Consider the following 6,691-nt stretch of genomic DNA (forward strand, 5'->3'; position numbering starts at 1 on the left):
TAAATAATAAATATTTTTTTAAAAGGTATAACATTTCCTTTTCCTTCTCTTTATTTTTCAGATGCTCACCAAAAGCCTAAGCAAGCTTTGCCTGACACTCTAGGCTTCCTCAGTGTTTTTCTGAAGATGCTGACTTCCATGCTTTCCTCAGAAGGCATGACTCTCTTCTTCATCTCGCTCCCCCCAGAAGCTGCTAGGACTTTCAGCTTGCTAGCCCTGTTACCTTTCAGTCTCAATTCTGTTTCTGAGTTCTTTTTTTATTATTATTAATTTAAATTTAATTAATTAATTAGTGTTAGTGTGTTTGTGAGGTATGGAAAGGTGCCCATGTGGCAGTCGGAAGACAACTTGCAGTAGAGGGTTCTCTCCTTCAACCATGTGGGTCCCCAGTATCAAACTCACGTTGTCAGGCTTGGTAGCAAGTGCCTTCACCCACTAAGCTATCTCGCTGGCCCAAATTATTTTATTAAAGAGACTAAGAACCCACAAAAAGGAACCCTGATTTTCCCTAGTAACAAAACTTGCATTGGTTCTTCTGCCTCTCCCCTCTCTAGTACTTAAGGGCCTGTGCCACCAGGCCAGTCTTTGTGGTGCTACAGAATGAACCTAGGACCGTTCATGTGGTAGGCTCTACCACCGAGTTCTCTTACTAGTCTTTTCTTTGTGAGTTGCTTTTTACGAATTAATCTATTTTTTTTTTTAATGTGTATGTGTGTCAGACTGCCTGACTATATGCACCATGTGTGTGTAGGTGCCAGAGGAGGTAGGTCAGAAGAGGTCATGAGATGTCCTGGAACTGAAGTCACAGGCAGTTGGGAGTTCCCTATTTAAGTACTGGGAACCAAACCTGGGTTCTCTGTAAGAGCAGTAAGTTCTTTTAACCACTGAACCATCTCTTCAGTCCTCTATTTTCAATGATCTTGTTCTTTTGGCATCCACATTTTCTGCAAAGTGGAAATTAGATCTAAAAGTTTCCCAATATTCAAGCTCAGTATTCTGGAAGGAATATTTATTTGTCAAATAAGGTAGTGTCCTTTCTATTGCATTATCCTAGGGCCAGGTCACAATGTCTGTCTGATTCAGTTTCTCAAGCAGCTGGAGAAGGCTTAGCCTGAGGGGGCCTCTGTAGCTAATCACCAGTGAGCCAGAATCTGAGCTCTGACAGCTCACTGACCTCTGCTACTTTTGGCCTGTGTGAGGATATGTGGGTTGAGGTGAGGATTGAGGTCAGCATTCAGAGTAGCACTGTCTGTGTTAATCAAGTTCCCTTTGACCAGGCTGTATACCTAGCAGGGATGAGACTAAACCAACAGCATTTCTCAGGATATGAGAAGGAGCCATTCTAGAACCTGTTCAGAATCTCTTGCCTTGCATGTATTGTGGTAGAAAGCAGGGCACAGCTCTCTCTCTCTTGCTCTGCACTTTTTGTTATGCTTTGGGGTTTGTTTTTTTTTTTTTTTTTTTTTTTCGAAGCAGGGTCTCCCTGTAGCCCCAGCTGGCCTGGAACTCACTATGTAGACCAGGCTGGCCTTGAACTCACAGAGATCTACCTGCCTCTGCCTCCCAAGTGCTAGGACTACAGGCGTGGGCCACCAGACCCAGCTTATGCTTTGTTTTTATAAGACAGGGTCTCCTTGTAACCCAGTTGTCCTGGAACACGAACTTGATAGGTAGACCAGGCTGTGTCACTGCACCCAGCCTTTTTTTTTTGAAACTATAGTCTCAGCTGCCCTTGCTATGTAGACCAGTCTCCCTACTTGCTATGTAGACCAGCCTGGCCTTGATCTCAGAGATCCCTTACCTCTGCTGGGACTAAAGGTGTGTGCAATCATGTCTGGGCATTTTTTTTTTTTTTGGACAGGGTCTCCCTTTGTACCCCACACAAGGTAATTCTCCTGCCTCAGCCTCCAGTTGGGAGACTACTGGCATAAATCACCATGCCTGACTTGTTTTTTTTTTTTTTTGAAGGCACTGGTGATTGAGTCACTGGCTTCAGCATGCTAGGAAGGCATTTTACTACTGAACATATACTTCCTGTCCTTTAAATTTTTGCTTGTTTTTGAGAAAGGGTTTCACGTACCCTGGGCTGGTTTTCTTTCATTGCTGTTGAACTTTAAAATGTTAGTGCTAGCCGGGTGTGGTGGCGCATGCCTTTAATCCCAGCACTCGGGAGGCAGAGGCAGGCGGGTCTCTGAGTTCAAGGCCAGTCTGGTCTACATAGTGAGTTCTAGGACAGCTAGGGCTACAGGGAGACCCTGTCTCAAAAAAAGACCAAAGGGGGGGGAAAATGTTAGTGCTGGAAGGATCATCTAGGGGCAGGCAAGATGTCTCAGCAGGTAAAGGTACCTGCTACCAACCCAAGCCTGACAACCTGAGTTTGATCCTGAGGACTGACATGTCGGAAAGAGAGAACTGACCCCTGCAAGTTGTCTTCTGACTTCCACATGCATGCCATGGCACATGCATGTGTGCACAAAAATATAGACATGAAAACAAAGTAAAATGTAAAAAAAAAATTAAAAAGGAATCATGTAGATTAGCCCACCCAGCCAGGAATTTCCTTTTCTTGTCATTTCTTCAACATAGCCTCAAGGAAGACAGTACAGCATAACAGTTCCCTAGACTTCATTCACATTCCACCTTCATAATTTCTACCATAATGAGGTTCGCTTTGTTCCAGAGCATATTATTATTTTCCTTCATGCTAACAATAATCTCTTTAGAAATGATAGATTTAGGGGCTGGAGAGATGGCTCAGCAGTTAAGAACACTGACTGTTCTTGCAGAAGACCCAGGTTCGAATCCCAGCACCCACATGGCAGCTAACAACTGTCCATAACTCCAGTTCCAGGGGATTCGACAGCCTCTCTGTCCTCCACGGCCATTGCATGACATGGGTGCACTTACCTACACGCAGGCATAACACTCATACACAGAAAATAAAAATAATAAAATATTTTTAAAAGAAATGATAGGTTTGATATGTAGATCAATTTCTAAAAGTCACTGAATAAACAAAGACACATAAACTGGTGAGGGGGTCTTCATCTAACATAAGCTGGTGAGGGGGTCTTCATCTAGGGTTCTTCTAGGCTACAGTCTAAGGAAAGATTGTTTGAGTCCAAGAGTCCCAGGCCAACCCAGGTAACACAAGGATACCCCATTTCAAGAACAAAAAAGGGGTTTGGTGAGATGGCTCAGAGCACTGCCACCAAGCCCAAGCCTGTGTTCTATCCCTGGACTCACACTAAGTAAATGTAAAAATTAAGAAAAAAGTAGAAAGATGGTTAAAGAGCGAGCTGTGTTGTTTTGCCCCCTGTAATCATTGGAATTATTCCTGAGGCAGAGGAAGAGGAAGAGGCAGAGGCAGAGGCAGGAGGATCGAAGCCTGGTCAAGCCATTGTCCGACATAGATCTAGTTGAAGAACAGCTTTTACTGTATTGGACCTGTCTCACATACTCCAAAATAAACAAATAAATAAATAACTACATTGTGAGTATACTAAACAAACACCATATTTGTTTTTTTTTCCACAATTGAATACTGAGGCATTACAAGTTCTTTTATTTCAATCTTTTTTAAAATTAATTTTTATATGTATGGGTGTTTTGCCTGTATGTATGTATATACATGGGTACACATGCAAGCAATACATTCCTACACATGAGATAAAAATAATAAAACACAAAAAATGTATTTTAATTATATTCACTCCTACTTCTCCCACCAACTCCCTGGTGTCCATGAGACCGTATATATGGCTGAAGAGATGATTCAGCACTTAAAAGTACTGGCTTCTCTTGCAAAAGGCCTGGGTTCGATTCCCAGCACCCACATGGCAACTCATAACTCATATCTATTAACTCTAGTTCCAGGGAATCTGATACCCTCTTCTGGCCTCTTTGGGCACCAGGTATATACAAACCTGGGTCCTCTGCAAGAACAGCCAGTGCTCTTAACTGCTGAGCCATCTCTCCAGTCCATATTTTGTTGTTGTTGTTGTTTGGAGAGATGGTTCAGTCGTTAAAAGCACTGGCTGCTCTTGCAGAGAACTCAGGTTCAGTTCCCAGCACCCACATGCAGGCTAACAACCATACATAACATACATAACAGTTCCAAGGGATCCAATGTCCTCCTCTGGCTTCTGAGGGATTGCATGCATGGGTGCACTTAGATACATACAGGCAAAACACTTATCTACATAAAAATAAAGAAAAGTTAAAAATAAAAAGGGTCTCATTATATAATCCTGGCTGGCCTGGAACTTGCTATATGGACTAGGCTGGCCTGGAATTCAGAGATCTGCCCGTTTCTGCCTGACCAGTGCTGGGATCAAAAGTGTTAGTCCCCACATTCAGTTTTATTCCAATCTTAATTACTAATATTAATTCTTATATTACACTTTACACAATAAATATAGCTGTATCTATCTCTGTGTACACATGTGGCTACACAATGAACACAAGTTAAAGAAGCAACAATGTAGTTGAAGGGTTTCAGAAACGGTCTGACTGAATTGCAGATAGGAGGGCTACAGAGATGGCTCAGGGGTCTTTTTTCTTGCTCTCGCTCTCTCACAGGATCTCCATGTAGTCCCAGCTAGCCTGGAGCTATGTAGACCAGGCTGCCCTCAATTTCACAGAGCTATGCCTGCCTCTGCAGGGTGCTGGGGCTGGGGTTAAAGATGTGCAACCCACTCAGTTGTTCTTACACTTTTTTTTTTTTTTTTGGTCTTTTTGAGAGAGGGTCTCCCTGTAGCCCCAGCTGGCCTGGAACTCACTATGTAGACCAGGCTGGTCTCAAACTCACAGAGATCTGAGTCTCTGCCTCCCAAATGCTGGGATTAAAGGCATATGCCACTACGCCCGGCTGCTCTGACAGTCTTACAGAGGGCTGAACTTCTGTTCCCAGTACCCACCACAGATGGCTCATAATCACCTGTAACTACAGCTCCAGGGGATCTGATGTCCTCTTCTGGCCTCAGCAGGCACTGGATTCACATGCACTAACCCACACACAGACACAAACATATATACATAATTAAAAATAAAAATAAAAGCTGGGTGTGGTGGTGTACACCTTTAATCCCAGCACTCGGGAGGCAGAGTCAGGCAGATTTCTGGGAGTTCGAGGCCAGCTTGGTCTCCATTAGTGAATCCAGGCCACTTGCGGCTACAGGGAGACCTTGTCTCAAAAACACCAAAAAATAAAAAAATAGGGGCTGGAGAGATGGCTCAGTGGTTAAGAGCACTGACTGCTCTTGCAGGACCCGGGTTCAATTTCCAGCATCCACATGGCAGTTACAAACCCTTCTTAACCCCAGTTCCAGGGGAATCCAAAGCCCTCTTCTGACCTCGTGGCATTGCAGGACATGGGTGCACTCACATACATGCAGGCAATACACCCATACACATAAAATAAACAAATGAAAGCCGGGCGTGGTGGCGCACGCCTTTAATCCCAGCACTTGGGAGGCAGAGGCAGGTGGATCTCTGTGAGTTCAAGGCCAGCCTGGTCTACATAGTGACTTCCAGGAGAGCTGGGGCTACAGGAAGACCCTCTCTCAAAAAGACAAAAAAAAAAAAAGAGTGTAAGAACAACTGAGTGGGCTGCACGTCTTTAACCCCAGCACCCTGCAGAAGCAGGCATAGCTCTGTGAAACTGAGTGCAGCCTGGTCTACGTAGCTCCAGGCCAGCTGGGACTACAGATAACCAAGCCAAACCAGCTGTAGGGAAGTTGCTGCTATATAATCAGATCCAGGGAGAGCCTGGGTTGAGAGTAAAGATGTACCCAACTGCAGAGATGAAATGGCAGACCAGGTCTGGAGCAGGAAAGGCAGTACCAGGTCCTAACAGGAAGCAGATGGCTGGGCAAATGGCAATTGAGTAGGCCACATTAATAGCAGAGCTGGTGTGGGGCTGAAGCCCAAGGCAGAGTAGGGAGCTCAGTCCTTGATGCTCACACTGAGTGTCAGATGACATCAAGGTACCAGGCATCCAGAATTACACCCTTTCCTCCATCTGTCATGTCTAATTAGTTCTTTGGCCTGGTTTCCCTGATTTGATTTTAATATGCTCATACGCCCCTACAGTCTCAATTTACCCCAATGAAAGCAGTACCCCTTCTCCCAGGAATAGGTCATTTATCAGTCTGTACAGCATGAATGGTATAGGTTGGAGGTATTCCTTGTAGGTATATGCAGGTGCATAACCACCCTCCACCCTCAAAACAGAGTCAAAAACTGCTTTTAAAATAGTCTCTCAGGGCAAAGCCTAGCCTGAAAACCACTATTTTACACATTTGGAGTAACTTGAGAAGGACATAGTCTGATTTCAAAAACAAATAAATAGGGGCTGGAGATGGTTCAGTGGTTAAGAGCACTAGCTGCTCCCCCAGAGTATCTGGGTTCACTTCCCAGCACTCACCTATTGGCTAACAAGGGTCCATAACCCCAGGGGATCCAAGGCCCTCTCCTGGCCTCTATGACCATTGTATGTATCATACATGATGTCCATACTGATAGTGAGCGGGCGCGGATGGAGCAGGCAGCTGGAGAGCACGAGCGGATGGATGAAGGCACCGAGGCACAGATGGAATTCTCAGCGGGATACAGATTTATTTCGCACGGGGCACCTTTCCCTCGGGGAAGGGAAAGATGTCGGCGAAGGGAAAGATGGGAAGGGAAAGAT

This window comes from Nannospalax galili, unplaced genomic scaffold, assembly GCF_000622305.1.
Source record: "Nannospalax galili isolate Female #2095 unplaced genomic scaffold, S.galili_v1.0 scaffold251, whole genome shotgun sequence".
Lineage (NCBI taxonomy): Eukaryota > Metazoa > Chordata > Mammalia > Rodentia > Spalacidae > Nannospalax > Nannospalax galili.